At 40.2% G+C, this 17,224-nt stretch overlaps 1 protein-coding gene across 1 annotated transcript in view; it reads right to left on the bottom strand.

Moving 5' to 3' along the window:
• ST6GAL2 (ST6 beta-galactoside alpha-2,6-sialyltransferase 2) overlaps positions 1-16,847 on the bottom strand; it is a 182,191-nt gene extending 165,344 nt beyond the window's left edge. Inside the window, exon 1 of the mRNA XM_065829552.2 lies at positions 16,719-16,847. The gene's annotated coding sequence lies outside the window, so the exon portion shown is untranslated. The remainder of the gene's footprint in view (positions 1-16,718) is intronic.
• Between the last annotated feature and the right edge of the window lie 377 nt (positions 16,848-17,224).

Raw genomic sequence — 17,224 nt, 5'->3', positions numbered from 1 at the left:
ACCCAGGGTACCCATTGTGGAAAGTTTAGCATACAAGTTCCGTCATCCCAAGTTAGACATCTGAATAACCACATGTTTTGCACCCTAAAAGTGTTCTTCTCAGCTCAGATACAAGCAAGAGGAATTCCACCCACTGAAATGGAGGAGTACAATGAAGCTCATGACCTTTACTTAAGGTAAGCATAAAATACAGGTAGTCTCCTTTATGAAGAAAGGTGACTTTCACTCCATATGTAATCATTCAGCTACAATCCAAAACGAAGGGACATGCAAGGCATGTGGTGGATGAGCTGATTTCTAATGGTTATGGTTCTGCATGTTAATGGTAGGAGGCAATGGGAAGTTGGAAGGATGCATGAGACACCGGCTAGGCAGACACTGAAAGCATGGTCTAAGGGATGTGCATAATGGGGAGGTACACTGGGCTGAATGGTAAATGAGAAAATCTTGGCAATCTCTCTTTTGTTCTACCTCTGCTTTTCTGAACTAAATGGGATTTTGCATGCTAAATGCATGGGTTCACAGCAAAGAACAGCTTGATTCCACCTAGTTTTTCTCCACAAATGCAGCTTCACCCAGGGTTTTGACTAGCATTTTTAGACATCTCATCACTGAGACTGTGTACTTCTCTTTGATATTGATCTTTCCGGTCCTGAATCACAGATGAGCCCTGCCATGTTCCTGGCACCATGAGGGTGGGTCCTCTTTCATTGAATAACTTATTGTCATGTTTATTTTCACTTTCTGAGCATCGAATACTTAGTAACAGAATTCCAGCATTTCAAGTTAACAATGTTTCTTTACACGTTTTATACTAGTTATTGAAAAATCTTATCGCTGTCTACGACTATCTGAAAGGAGGTTGTAGCATGGAGGGTGTTGGTCTCTTCTCCCAAGCAGCAGGTGACAGGGTGAGAGGAAATGGTCTCAAGTTGCACCAGGAAAGGTTCATATTGGATATTAGGAAAAAATTCTGCACAGAGTCACCATCCCTGGAGGTGTTTAAAAGGCATATAGACGAGGTTCTTAGGGACATGGCTTAGTGCTAGAGTTAGGTTGGACTCGATGATCTAGAGGATCTCTTTGAACCAGAATGATTCTATGAAATGTGAGACAACCTGTCTGAGGAGATGAAGTTGAAAATGGTCTACTAGTAGACCACAACAAGAAGATAGCTTAGGAATGATTCCCAGTACACAGGCCCCAAATGTGCAGCACTGGCACACAGGGACACAAGCCAAGATAGATGCTTGAAAGGATTCAAAGGGTGCTCAAACATCATTGGACCTCTCAGGGGAGAAGTCTGTACATCACATAACTAGAAGATCATATCTCAGGTGATTTTCTAGGTTCTATATCCAGTAAAATGAAGATTTCTCCTGTAAAAGGCAATATAGCCTAAAAAGAATACTCTGAACTTTTCCATGGGCTGTCTAGGAAGAAAAGGCAAGCTCACCTCCCAGTGTAAGCATATATATATATATATATACACACTCTATATATATATAGTATAACTACAATAGTTTTAACATACCGTATTCTTTACTGTGTGCCATTTAGGGGAGCATAGTGGCACCACTGTCTGGCTTCTGGCTGCTTTACTTTACTTGCAGTTTCATAATCCAGAAGACATTGTCCTGTAGCTACACCAGTGTCTTTTGGGGAAAGTCAGAACTCTTCTGCTGCTGTTCCACATTACTCAGGCTTGTTTCCCATTTGTTTCTTTTTTCCCACAACTTGGCTCATCTTGTGCCATATTCCTTCCAGTCTGAAGAATGATGTCCAGATCCAGCCAGGTATTGTCATAGGTGGATGTATGTGGTGGCCTGCCTTCTGCTGGCAAGTTTTGCAGGTTTCATTCAGAAACAAACAGAAAAAATAATGTGTAGGTATATTGCAAGAGGATATGTCAATGGAATTAGGATTGGGATGTTTCTTCACAAAAGAGAGCAGGTGTCTCTATTCTTCTAACATACATACATGTAAGAGAAGCTCCAGACGACTGATGATTAGACTTGGTTGCTAAAAAATGCCTAAACCTTTAACATCCAAAAATTCACAATTTCAAGGTACAGCTACACTTCATAAAGATCTGTGATAGGTTTACTTCTGGTAACATGGAAAATGAAAGAGATGACTAATAATATAGAAAACACTTCTGTGGCTGTGCTATCAACTATTTCATTGTATTATTTGGGATGCTTTTATGCTTGCAAAATGTAAGGATCGTATAACGTAAGTATTTTTTTTGGCTATAGCTTTCCAGAAAATCTGTTATCATAACATACCCAGCAGTTTGCATTATGCAGCATAAATATGCAGTGTATGCTTAAAGAATGTGAGGTCCTAACATGTAAGAACACTCTTCTTCAGATAAAAAAATGAATGAAATGGTCTTCTGATGATCTTACTAAAAACATTTTTGTTCTTAATAATTCTTAAATATTCATTGTCATAACTAAAATCTGCAATATCCAAGTGTGGTACCTTTCTCTCTAATTATTTTACATGGAAATTCTTCTCTCACATTTCAAGGTCAAGAAAGGCATTCCAGCCAATGACTGAAAAATAACAGTGTAAAAATGCACATTTATTCAGATTTTCAAAATTGATTAGCAGTTTAAGACTGTGACAGCAATTTATGTGGTGTTTCTAGTTTACTAGAAGATAAAATTGATTAGCACTTTCTGAAATGTACCATGCTAATCAAGGTAAATTAAGTCATGAAATGACTTGATTACTAGACAATTTGCCCTTTCAAGACTCTTTAAATAAAACCAGTTTGGGAAACATTTTCTGACAGCAGATCCGCTAAAACTATTACTTGCATTGGGAGAAAGCAATATTTTTTTTTCTTTCATGCCTTTCCTTTTGTATTTCCTCATATCTTTCTAGGAAATAACAATCCTAGCCCATTTTGCTCTACTGTTTTTCTTTTTCTTCCTTTCTTGTACGTTTCATTTCAAGACTTAATTGTATTCATTCTGATAAATAATTCTATGTGCTATCACCCTGCCTGCTGCCCCTGTATAGTACAGCAGAATAATGCATTCACTACAATCTGAAACCTAAATCTGCCTCCCCAATTAGAAATAGTTCCACCAGGACAAATCTATCTTCAGACTCCCTTCCGAGTGTGTATTTTATATTCTAGAGATATGTATATAGTTTTAATGGGGAAGTCTCCTGAACATTATTTTCACTTAAGGGTGAAATTCAGATACACATAAAAAATGTATTAAGCCAAACTTAATGGATTTTTCAATTATTCCACAAGAAGCAGTGGAGACAAAATCAAATCATCTTCATTCTCTGTGAGAGTGCTTCAACTCTGTTGATGGTGAATGAGGTTTTCCTTAAGCACTGGCCCTTTCACCCCTTCACCATCTTTTTCTCCCAGCCAGTCCGTATTCATTTGGTGAGGGCATCATCATAGGTAAAGGTACCTCTGAGGACACACAGCTGCATAGATTAAGGTATCACCTCTCATGCATGCACACACACTGGGGATGCTAAGCTGAAGTCTGCTTCATCTTTTGCTCAGTTCTTTGCCCCTGGACATAAATTCCACATAAATAAAGATATGTAATAGAGAATTGCATGAACACACTGTATATCAGGCCAGAGCTCTTTACATGACAACATAAATCCTTGTCTGCAGGCCATAGCACCTCCAAGAACAGAGACCACGGTCCCTGCCAAACTCCGCTTGGTGATGCTGGCAACAGTGCTTTGTGCTGTTTAAGCCAGATGCTTCTTATTTAAGAAAACAATTGGAAACATACAGCATTAAGAAACTGATGTTATCTGTGTTCACATCCAGTCAAGATGTACAGAGTTCAAGGCTGCTTTACTGTGGGAGTGGGCTGGAATTCCTAGTTTTCTGGTGGAGAAGGTATAGTGAACTCAGGGCGGTATAGTTAACTTAGGAGAGGAGGTAAGACTGTGAGGTTGTTCCTCAAGCAAAACATTTTAAGATGATGTGATACTAGAGTGAAAGTCTCTTTCTGGAAGGGAGGAAGGACAATACACAAGCGAGAATACATATGCAGAATAAATTAATTTAAACCCTGAAGTATTTCTGTATTTCTATTTTCCCCTTTGTGTATGATCAGATATGCTTCCATACAATGGTTCAGATATCACAAAACATATGTAAATCTATGCAAATCTGTAGATACCTGGCTTTTGTTCTGATGATATTGCCAGTAATGCAAACAGCTTGGTTAGAAAAGTTAAAAACTAATAGCAGTAGTCCTGTGTATTCAAGATTCCTACATTTCTGCTTTCCTTTCCTCTCCTTTCTTGTTTGTGAAAGGCTACCTTGCCTGTCTTTCTTCAGACCATTTCCATTTCCAGTATGGAGCTGTCCTGTGTAAGAATCCCACCTCTGCTTTCACATCCTTTCCACACTCAGTGGTGTTGATCCAGTTTTGTCAAGTTATATGATTTTTTATACCTTTTCAGTCTTGTTTTTTCCAGACTGTTCCTCTTTCCCTTGAGAATCCTTCCAGCCTAAAAAAAATGTAGCCTTAAAAAAACCCGAAACAAACCAGCCAAACAAGAACAACACCCACAAAAAATCCCCCAAACAAGAATTACAGTTCAGGAAAGTAAAAAACGTGCAGAGTGATAAGTAAGCATGGGCAGCCACACTGTACAGCAGAGATTGCAAGCTCAATGTTTTGCTTATGCTTATATTGATTGTAGCTCTCATATGTGCCTCATCAATTACACACCCTCAAAAACTGTGCTAGTTGGCATTTAAAATTTACCCCTTTACCTCTGGAAGAAAAGGAAAAATTAATGAAGCGGTGACAACTGGTGCTTCCTCCCTTCCTGGAGAGATAGGAGAAAGGGACAAAACCCATCCAATGTGGATGACATACACAGTTACTAACACCACCATGTCAAATTCCTTGTGTTTAAATCTGAAAGCAGAGCAACAATTTTAATATTACATTTCAAAATGCTTTTACAAAAAAAAAAAAAAAAAAAGTATGAAAAAGGAGATGGTGAGGAAACCACCCCCCTCTCCATTTCCCCTGGGTGACAAAGGCTTTTGTTGCTCTCTGTTTTTTGTTGCAGCCACACTCCAGACCCACATGTTCTGCACTGCCATAAATACACTGCTTCAAATGTCAGAACTGATTTACTCTGTCCTTTGGAAAGAGAACAAAGCCAGTCAGTTTTTGAACCCAATAATGACAACAAACAGCAGTAGTTGTTTGAAAATAGCTCAGATCAGAAGCTAAATAAAGAGGGCATTTTTTCTGCTGTTAACTAGTATCCATGCAATTCATACTAGCTTTTACTCATGGTGTAAGCACTTTCATTACCATTAACAGTACAAGAGATTGTCAAAAGAGTAGTTGTATGACCCAAACCTTGAAGGACAAAACACTTGTGCATCCTAAATTTCCACTGTAGTGGTAATAATAAATGTGACTGCCCTCAAACAAACATGATAAAAACCCAAACATTAGCTGTTAATGCGGATGTCAAATTTTCAAACTGGGCTTGTTTGGATGCGTTCGTGTGGCATAAGATAGGGCTATGTGAAGGTACCAGGCTAGTGTGTACCCTGGAAGCTGCATGATGCTGTGCAGGAGGTCTACAGCCAGGTGAACATACCCTCCTAATGAAGCTACCTTACTTTCAGCATCTCTGTATTGCACCCTATTGGTAAACCCAGAAAGCCATATTTAGATTTTGGCAGTTTTATATATGTAGAAACCAATATAGATACCTTTCAGAGGTCTGTGTTTGGATTCCTATTTTTTTTAAACCTTATCCACAGTAGTCCTTTAGCACTAAAAATCTAACAACTGTCATACTATCCTATTGAAATATGCTAAAGCAATTTTTCTCCTGTAAATACACAAGACATCATGCAGGCTAATGTTTTCAAACAGATTATGTCCTATTTAAAAGGAATGACCCTACCCTAAAAAACATGAAGAAATCAGAATAAACTGAGAGTGAAATGGTGTCTAAACTCTTCTACATGGAGTTAATTCAGGATTTTGCTCTTTGCATCTCATTCTTCTGGGATTATTCAAATCTTATACTTTCCCAGCAATGAAAACATCAGCCCTGAAACTGGAAATCTCATGAAAGCAACATTAATGGTGACATCTTTTGAATGCCCTCTTGCCAACAACAGGATGCATGTTTTTTCTTATGGTGTGTACATAATTTTCTACAATGTCTAAACAAGGTAACACAGTTGACAAACTTGTTCCTGTTAATCACCCTATCCTCACTTTCAGAGCTGCATAAATTTTCTCAATAAAGGACCACAGCTGATGCTGTCAGGTCAAGAATCTCACAGTATGTTTTTGGAGACAAGTCAAACAAAAATTCCCCAAAGCCCACAACAGTAACACCTTCTTATATTTATTTTATTGTACTGGTTCTGTGGAATTACAGCTTCAATTAACTCTGATATGTTGGTGTCTGCTGCATGTGTGGCACTGCCAATTTCTGAACCACTTGGCTAGAGAAATTGTGCTGCGAGTAAAGTCCCTCTTCTTGCTTCTGGTCCTGCCTCGCTGCCTCCTCGGCTCCCAGGCACTGCACACCAAAATATCACCAGGAACACCACGAGAAAAATATTCTAGGTCTGATTGCTCTATCTTTGCTAAATGGCAATAGCTCTCACCTGCTGATGCTGGTTTTTCATTCCTTTAGTTCAGAGTTACCTCTGATTGCTTGGCCTAAAGCATTGTATCTCTTCAGTTCAACTGCAGCCCGATTGTTCTGGGCAGGTAAGGAGAGTCAAATCACCTCCATCCTCCATGTTTTTACCTCCAGGAGCTCAGGTGCAAACACTATGTTTTGCAGCACTTCTGATAATCTCATTGGTGACATTTTGCTTGGTGTAGTTCTGGGGACACGTCTGTCACGTATGCTAATGCCGTAGCTCTAAACTTATGCTTGATGCAAACCCCAGCCTGTGAAAAGCGATGCCTTTTTTCACCTACACTGCCAAGTCCTGTGGGATGAGGTGGGAGACAGAGAGAACAGTCACCACCTGCTCTGCTCTACAGGTTGGTCTTGGCCCCACAGAGCTGTGAGATGCTGCTATTGCTGCTGCAAAAGTAAGCCTGCATGTGGAACAGGACCCCACCACCACCCATGGGGAACACATCGCTCTTCAGACCTTCCTTAAGGCAATAAGAAAGATAGAAAAGAGTATATCAAGGTAAAGAGTCATAGCTTGGTGCTCCCTTTGGTATTCCTTTGGCTCAGATGGATGGCAGCCCATGTTTGCATCACTCCTAGCTGGACCAGTCCTCTCCCACTGTAAAGCCACCTGACCCTCATCAGGAACCTTCCCAGATTCTGTCTTCAGCAGTCTCTGGAGGACTGATGTACCAGGGACTTGGCAAGACATTATCCTGGTGGTTCAGCTGCATAAAGCTGATCTCACCTTGCTATGTGCCAGTCTGCCAAATGAACAAATGATGCCAGCAGTACATCATATTGCTTGGCTATAACACTGGTGGGTTTTTTATTATTTATTTATTTATTTTTAAATACTCAAACTTATCCCCTTGATCCTTCAGATTACAAAGCAATTGTGGTGATGTACTGAACTGAGCCATTAATGGTGTCCTTCCAGGCAGCCTCCATAGTAGTCTATCTAGAGACAAAGCCCCACATGAAGACTTGTTTTCCCAGACTTCCTACAAGGTCTGTCTGGATGCTCTGATGAACCTGGATGGGATTCTGCTGCCAGAGACATCTGCTGAGGGAAAAATTGGTCTGAAGAAGCTGTCACTCCTATTTACTGTTCTTTGATTTGATGCAAGGGAAGGAAAATGGTGTTTGTATGCACCTCCATCTCTGTAGAGCATCTGTTTCCATAGATGATCTTGGCTAAGGATTTTTTGCAGCTATTTTCCAAAGTCTAACAAATTAGATAGACTTTGGTCCTTTCCTTCTGATAAATTTCATATGAACATGGCTCAACTGCCTTTGCTAGGTTTGCCCCTGGAGTTTGTAACTGTGTCTCTGAATAGCATTATTATTGTATTATGCTTTATTTTATTTTACTCAGTTCATCGTTTCATTTCAGAATCGATCAAATTGTATTAGCTACAGGAGGTTTTTTTTCTCACCTACACAGATCTAATGGTGGTGTGGCTTCTTGGACAGATTGGCCTCCATTGACTTGTGGAAAGAGAACCCAGGGACTGCCTCAATACACTAGTTCATGAAAGAGTACATGTGGTTTTGAACTATTAGAACGAATAGTTATGGAAGCAACTGAGCATTATCTGTAACCTATGTTCAAACGAATAGTGTTGCCACTGCAGGATAGCAGATAAAGGTAGCACAGTTTTTCTCTTGAATCCTCTTAAAAATTCATGGGTTTTTTTTCCTCTTTTTTTTTTTTTTTTTTTTCCCCACATTATCGTGACCCATGTGTTCACATGAAGATATTGAAGCTAAAATAAGGGGAGTGGACAAAGTTTGTTAGTGTGACACACCAATGTGCCCCTCTGGTTCTGAAAGGATACTCCACTAAATACAGAGGGATTGTTTGCAGTGGAAAAGAAACTAAAAGAATCAATCTGTCACTGAAAATAAATTAAAGGTTCCCATACATTGCTGTAGCCCAGGGTCATTTTCTGTCATGTGCTCATTTTTTTCCCGTTGGATCATTTTCACCCTTCTTTGTTCATTCTAAGATGAACTTTCTTCCACAGCCTTCTTCAAACAACCCCAAAGCAACCCCAAGTTTGGCTGAAAATCCAGATGGAAGATTACGGAATCTACATAACTTAAATGAGACGAATGAGTAATGCAGCTTACTTGTCTAAATCACACAGAAATCCAAATTACATGCCACATGTTACTCCTTAAGCTAGTCAAGAGAAGTTATGTGGTTTTTTTCTTCATTAATTTAAGTTAAATGCCTTTAATAACTGCAGAGCTGAGAAGAAGGAGCACTGCTGTAAACAGCGTTTCGATTTCATTCGACCCTTGCATTATGAAAGCAGATTTTAGGATACATTATCTGGAAATATGATGGTTCTTGACTTTTTTCCTTTGAGTGTCACTGGTTTAAGCAGACTTCACAAGGCTGGCAGCTCATGCAATTTATAAGAAGTAGCTGGTCAGTCTAGTATGATCTCATTTGCTACTTGCTAAAAATGAAAAATGAGAGCTGTGATGACATAGAGGTGTTGCATGTTTCTGGGGGAACAGCTTTGGAATACAGCTGTAGAGTGGGTACTTCCAGACATAGCAATATATATATCTATTTATAGATATATATATGTGTTTTTGCTGACACTTTGCCAAACCAAAATCACAACACTGAACATCTTAAGATAAGATTAAATCCAGATTTAAACCAGACAGGCTTAGCCAGCTCTAATAAATACCATACTCGTTACTGAGAGGTAGAGTTGCTTTCTTAGAAGCCCATGTATAGCTCTGCAGCCTAGTTGTATATTGGGAGAAGTGAACCTTCTGCCTCTCAATAGTTGTGTTCATGCAAGCTCAGATGCATATGCCTGCATCTGTGACCACAAGTGAAATGTATGTGATTTGTGCTTGAGGAGAGAGTGGAATCTGTTAACTCAAATGGACACTGTCTTTACAGGCATTGTCCTTTCCTGGAAGCATTCCAAAAATCGAACAGATGGCAAAAGCCTGATGACTTTTCAGATATTTTATCTGGAGCACAATACAAGTGACGCATTGCCATGGTGCACATTCTCTCCTCCTTCCCCTGGACTGCTCCCAGCCAAGCGCCTGTCCAGATATACCACAGCTAGCCAAATAAAATATCAGTTTTGTTTTAATGTAATCCCAACCCTAAGCCAAGACAATCAAATCTCACCAGGGAAGGACAAACAAGTGCCTTTCTTCTTTGCCTTTTAGCTTTTTTTTCATTACAAGACACTTTTGCAGGGAGGCCAAGCTAAAAAACATGGCAGCTAACTGAATAACAGAGGTGCTGAGCTCTGACCTCAAACACACCTGGAAGCAGGGTATTGAGCTAGAAAAATATTCTCAGAGAATTCAAAGGTGATATGTGGTGAAAGTAAGGCAGTTCCTCACATCTGTATTGGTATCTGTAGTGTCTTGGAAAGCATAATCCAATGGTACTTCTCAATGAGCAAAGCAGAATGAATGGTTGCCTGCTTTGCGTGTCATACTCATGAAGAAATCAATTTTTCATTTTTAAATATCACATTGCACCTACTTGCAATTTCTAAGGCTACGTACTGCAATTTTCTGGCATAAACAACTGATCCTATAAACTGCAACAATGTCAGGTAACATCTGTGGGGAGTTCAATCAATAAATAAGCTCTCTCTCCTCCGTTGCTGAGTGATTTCACTGCCAAATGACTTTGTTTAATACTGTGAAAGTGGCCAACCATATTTTGTCACTTGAGAGAAAACAAAATCTGGAAGCATGGCTAGTGGAGAACCATTGGTGGGTTTGTGGATAGACATAGAGGTAAGAACTGCTGCCTCCCACAGTCTGATGCCAGAGAGACCGAACAGAGACATTTGGACTCTGGAACAGGAAGCAGCTTGGCACCAACAGTGCCCCAAAAAGAGGATCAGAGCTGCAATTTCAACATACGGGGCAGTCAGATTTCCTAACTCTATGGCAAGTACATGAGTGTCTTTTTCTGAGCCACAGTCAGGATGCTTGCTCTGATAATAAGCTCTAGTGGGTTGATTAAATTTCTAGAAAGAAGACAACAAATTGGAGAAAAAGTTCTTTGGAGTTTTCCTCTTCTGTGCTGAGTTCTGGCTTGAGTCACCTTGATGACCTCTGGTTGAATACAGCTAAAGAACAACAGGGGTCTATGAGGTAGGAGGATCTGGCTTTATCTGATGGCATTTTTCAACAATTTCAGTTTGAACACACCGAGAGATCCTTCTGCATCTAACTATTTGAATTTTCTTTCTAAGACTGCATCAGAAATTGTGGTTTTAGTTGAGCTAGAAATGTGGTCAGCTTTATTCTTTCTCAAGAAGAGCAGGATAAAAATAATTCTCCATAATTTTTGTTTATTTGTTTTTTAGACCAATATTTTACTCTTCTCCCTATCCTGTGCTGGGCTGCTATCACTTGTATCCTGCTTCCAGTGATCCCAGTGGAGCAATGAAAGAGACAAGGACGTAGAAGAGCTGCTCTGTACAGGCTGCCTGCACCTTGAAAAAACCCTTTTCTACTCTGTTCTGTCCCTACAACCAGGTTTAACCCCCCTGAAGTGGATGCAATTAACCAAGGATCAATGCTTTTACTTCAGCAGAGACATGGCTTGTTGCTCTTCAAAGGAGGCAGAGAACACTCTTCAAATTTTGTTAAAATACATTTTAATATACAGTATACTAAAAAGAGAGAAGATAAGAGCTGGCAGTTCTCCAAAATCTACTCCTATTTCACACAGCCTGTTCCAGCCAAATGCACAAAGTTAAACTTGGGACATAGATGCATCAGTAAGAAGGGCTGTTGTTTTGATTGTTTTGTGCTGAAGTTTACTGAAGGTGTCAGCTGCCAGTGATATGAGTACGTTTCTGGTCAGAAGGAAAATGTTGTTACAATATACCTTGTTAGGGCACCTATCTGCTCCCCATGGATTCACCTTATCTAGTCAACTGTCAGGAACAAACACTTGCTGTATTCAGTTCTGTGGAGCCGATATAACTGACAAAGAATTTGGTATTTCTCACCATCTTTGATATAATTGCCACGTCCTTTCCCAGGCACTGATTTTAGGAATGGCATGCAAAGTCTCTTCTTCAGACTCTTAGGTGCTGAGATTTTATTACTTGTTAAGAGGGTCAAAGCAGTAGGTGGGGGAACTGAAGACCTCTGGGACCACAGTGCCAGTCCTGGAAGGCGTTTGAAGCCCCCAGGTTCTTCTGGGCTCAGTACTCTGGAGGGAAACACTGCTGGCATCATTGGCACTATCCATTTGGCTGAGGCTGATACTAAGAATATCAGTTAGTATTATGAGGGTATAATTATTTTACTGGAGCACCTGCAGGCTGCAGCCAGGAACTGTGTAGGTGCTGACTGTGTAGGTATTGTGCATATGATAAGGCATGGTCTCTGCCCTCAGTATTCAGTATAAGCAAAGAAGACAGATGAAGGGTGTATACATGGAGGGGGAGGCAGAAATATTATCTCGCTTTTGCAGGTGAGGAGCCATACAATCTTCAGGTCTGAATGCTAGTAATTGAACATCAGGGTTAGGTTCCCATAGTAGGATTGTTTACCAACACTTTTCATTTGCAAGTAGCATCTTTTAAGACATTCAGAAAGAGAAAGGAACAATGCTGCATCTGAATGAAAATTCTTAGGTGTTATGGCAATGTATTAAAATATATCACATCTGAGTGTTTGTCAAGTACAATATACAAGTGGCTAATGCTGCAGTCAAATGCGTTTTTCCAAGGAGTCAGCTGCTTTCTTATTGCATTTATCAAATGTATCTCCATGGAATGATATTTTGTAAGACATGAATCAACACAACATATGTTATAGTGCTTCTGCTTTGTTTTCATAAGGGAAAGAAGCTGCTGTAATAGCATCTGTTGTAGCACTAGGAACATATCCTGCCACAGTTTCTCAGTGGAAAAGACTCCAATTTCAAGTCAAAGAACTTAAATCCATCTTTAAAGGAATGGGCAGGCTACTCATGATCACGCCTGTTATTACCTAGTTATCTCCTCTCCTCTCCTCTCCTCTCCTCTCCTCTCCTCTCCTCTCCTCTCCTCTCCTCTCCTCTCCTCTCCTCTCCTCTCCTCTCCTCTCCTCTCCTCTCCTCTCCTCTCCTCTCCTCTCCTCTCCTCTCCTCTCCTCTCCTCTCCTCTCCTCTCCTCTCCATTATTTATCAGAGTTAATACACACACACAAACACACACACAGCATAGTAATAGAGCCACTCAGACTAAATGTACCATTTTTGAATGCAGATATTCTTCTTCAATCTGTCAAGGAATTTTGACTACAAAAAGTCCTATTGAGGTCATAATTTTTTTCATTTAGGGTTGTATCTTCCCTATGCTGCCGCTGCCTTCTAAAACGTATGTTGTAGATTATCTTCCGTTGAGAGAACAGTAAGATGAAAACTTGCTGTACTGGGACTTGGTAAACTGTCTCTAATCTAATTTATATTATGGGGCACCAATTACCAGGGAATTCTTATGCTACTAAATGTCAGTTCCACTCTTGTCCTAGCAATGACAAAACCAATCTGTAAGTCATTCTAATCACAAGAATGCCACACTGAAAAATCTTATTGTTGCTTCACAATTCCCCTGATAACTGCAAGAGTACGGGTTTTCAAGGTCCTTCCACCGTTACCACTGCCCTGCAGCAGCAGAAGTTGGCAGATGTTTGGATTTTGAGTCTTTTATCCAGGGGTGGTACCAAAAAGATGATGGCAGAAACTGCGAATAGGTTTCTCCCCTTTTGACCCTACTAAGGTACAAGGAGTTACATGAAAGGTAACAGTTAGGATCAGGAGATTGCATTAGGTTTTTATCCACTCTGAATACTCTAGCTGTGGTAAATATTTTATATTTCCATGCATGTGATAGATGTGAAGGTGTGCAATGTGTGGAGATGTGAAACCTGTTCCAAAGAGCTTCAGTCTAAATCAGGGCCAAGGGGATTTCATAGGAAAAGGAGAAAGAAGGAAGAAATCTGAGGACAACAGAGAGGGCTTTTAGGGCAATAAACTGTGAATTACAGCAGTCTCTGCTTCCTTAGTTTGGTTTTCCAATGCTTACAAGCAGAACTGTAGTCAAGTTATGCACATGAAAGCTACTCTTAGCACAGGGAATGCCCTTTGAAAATCCCTGTTTATTCAGTAGATATATGGACCCTTATGCTTTAGTGATGGGTATTGAAATGCCTGGATTTATACATTTTGCTATATATAAAAATAAGGAGCGGAAATAGAAAACTTTGACATATAAAAGGATGATATACTAGAAACATGATTTAAAAGAACTCTGCCAGTGCTTGAGTGTCTGGCATTTTCTGCTTCATGAATTGTAATCTTTGAGGGAGGGGCAAGGAGGAGAGCTCGTTTCAAGTCAGAGAAACAACAGAGAGAATTTCTGATGAAAACACAGGCTGACTTGAAGGTGTGTTTAGATCTCTGTGGCTCATGCTGGCAAGGTCTGAAGACTTTTTGTGTTGGTGAGAACTTATCACTGTGCCTAGTCATCCTCCAAAAACAAGCTCCCTGGGGCTGGTAGGGTGGATAGAGTAAGGTACTACCTGGAGACACATGCTGACTGCATGCTAACACAGTTGCATCAGCCCAAACATAGGCAACATTTCCTGCCCACCACTATCTAGGGTATCTACTATATGGATGTATAGGTACATGATCATGAATAGGGCAGTCTTGTCTCTCAAGTGCATGTAGTCCCTTGTGTAGGAAGAGACAAATTATTCCTGCATTGTTGTGTTCCTATTAGGGAGGATCTGAGGGAAGAGAAGGAAGGCAAATCCCCTATGCCATGGGTGAGGCTCTGCAGAGCACATACTGGTCGTGGTAAACACAGATTTTGCCTATCAGCCAAAACACTTTCCTAGTTCCTTTTTCTTTTGCTGCCTTGCACCATCCTCACAAAGCACACTTCCAGCAGGCAGAAAGGTCTGTGTCAGACAGCCCCCAGCATTTTTTTACCATCCTGATCTGATATTGAGTTACTTTGAGAACATCCTGTCATGCTGATAGCAAACAGCTGACAGCAGAGTCTCCTTACTAAAATGAGTGTGGTCAAGGCTGAATTTGATACAAAGATGTGGCACAAAGATGAACAGAGCTACCTGTTCCTGTCATGCCTTCTCACTGGAAGTCTTCTTGTTGATGTGATTCTGCTCTTTCATATGTCCATACAGATGATGATAGCAAAACAACCTTAGAAAATGCAGTGCGAATTCCATATTATTTGGTTATAGCTTCTTTTTTATTTTCTTGTTTGGTTTTGGTTTTGTTTTTTTTTTTCTTTCCTGGATGTTATTATTCTCTATATTACACTCCAGTATTATATTTAATGCACTAAGTGTCTCAGGTAATGATGAAATTTTGACAACATTTAAGTTCATTGATGAAGTAATATTGCCTCTGAAAACCTGGAGCATGAGATATATTCCTACTCATAATCTCCATTGTGCAGATTTATATAAGCTGTTTTATCAATCCTCTAACCTTTAGCATGATTTCTTTATCAATATAATATAAAATGACTGAGTTTCAGGAAGCAATGTCTATTCTGTACTTGGCTGCAGATCTGAGCTCTGCTTTAACACTAGCTTATAAAAGTTGTCCCTTAATAAACAGTGAAAGGGGGGAAAATGTCCATCTGGTCTTTGTGACCTGTAGAAGTGTAAATTTACTCAGAATAACTGGAAAGCAACCATTGCAGACCTAAAACCTAATCCTCCTAGCTATCATGTTTGCTCAGTAGTGAAGAAACTGATGTCTAGGTACACTAAGCAGGAGTTTCAAATAATCACAAGTGTATGTTTTCTAAATAGAAAGAGCAGTTTCCCCCCTCACAGTTATAAATACAGTTGTGTTGCCTATATGATTCAATAGACAGCTTTAGCCAATGGAGGTCTGGACTGGGCTGACAGCAACAGATGAACTGGTGGTTCCATGTCCTGCTAGTCAGCAGCCAGCTCTTGTAGACTGGGTTTGTCCATCAGTAGATCTGGGTTCAGTTAGGAGGTAGTCATTGTGTTAATGCTAGACACTAACCTCTGGTCTGTCCCTGGAGTAACTTGTTCATACTTTTCAAATCAAAACACAGCTGGTTCCAGGGTACTGGGTCCCTCAGATGGAGACATCATTCCAGTCTCTTATTTCAAATACTGTTGCTCAACTGGGGCAAGGAGAGTTGTGACCTGATCTCTCCAATGGTCCGATGATGTCTACCATTTTCTGTTGAGCCTGATGAGTTTGATTCATAGGATCAAGGTAAGGACAAAGAGTGCCTGTCTGGGAACGCTTTTTGCTACATATACTGAAAGGAGCTACCTGGAGAGTGCCACTTGTCAGGCAGATGACTAATAAAACGTGATACAAGCACATTTAACAAGCACAAACATCGGTATCTTGAGTGGTAACTGTGCATCTCCTAGCTTTTTGGACTTTTCCCGAGCATGGCAAATCTATGTAATCAGCACCAGAAATGTGGAAAAGAATGTACATGCAAATAAAAAGAACACATATCTCCTCTATGGCTTTAGCTCACATCCCTCTCCTGATAAAAGTTCTATATTTCAAAAGCCATCAATCAGCAGGAAGACATACTTTCTTCTTTCTGAATCTATTAACACATTCAAAACATTAAGGGAGAGAGGAAAACAAGAGGAAAATGATAAGGGGAACAAAACCAAACCAAACCACTCTTCTTGCAGTTTGAGAAGCATTTATGAATCTCATCTCCCATAAAAAACATTCTGCTCTGTTTCAAGCACTCCTGAATGTACTTAGCACTGCTCTTGAGCACACAAAACATTCCTCGCAATTGCCTTTGCATCCCAGTAAGCCACAAAAGACCTTGCATATTTATTACAAAAAAAATCTTTGAAATCTAATAAGTCTTAAGCTGCACACAGGCTCTGAGTGCCCTCATGGTTCCGTGCCACCCCCCTCCTGCCTTTTACCAAATTAATCCGCAGCTCTGCCAGCTAAGGGGACTTACCAAGGGCTTTTCGATGGGAGAATGCAGTTAGGTGCTCTCACACACTGGAATAGCTGCTACCCAGTAATGAAGCAGGAACTGAGAAGTCTCACTCTTTCAATAGCTATTCAGGTAGTGCTGCCAGCTTTCTCTAGCTCTCTGCATACACGCACATGGAGGTGGGGGGAGGAGAGAGGGGGAGAGAGAGAGGGAGAGACGCAATAAACTCTGACTATAATTAAGACAGCTCCTTTCTACAAATTACAGCAGCAAGAGATCCCTTCAGCAGCCCTTTTTAGCATGATCCCTTCAAGAAGGGATCGCTTACAAGAAGCACTGCATCCTTCCTACTCTCTCTTTTTTTTTTTTTTTCCCAAAAGAAAAATTAAAGGCAGCTTTCTTGGATATTTAGCCATTGATGTATCATACGGAGGTTATTGCTGTTTCAAGTAGTAATATTGTTTTCTTTTTATGATGAAAGTTTTATTATGGAATTCTGCCTAGTTTGCAGTCAAAAAGAGACTTGA

The sequence above is a fragment of the Patagioenas fasciata genome, chromosome 1, assembly GCF_037038585.1.
Source record: "Patagioenas fasciata isolate bPatFas1 chromosome 1, bPatFas1.hap1, whole genome shotgun sequence".
Taxonomy (NCBI): domain Eukaryota; kingdom Metazoa; phylum Chordata; class Aves; order Columbiformes; family Columbidae; genus Patagioenas; species Patagioenas fasciata.
This window is presented reverse-complemented; position numbering and strand designations above follow the sequence as displayed.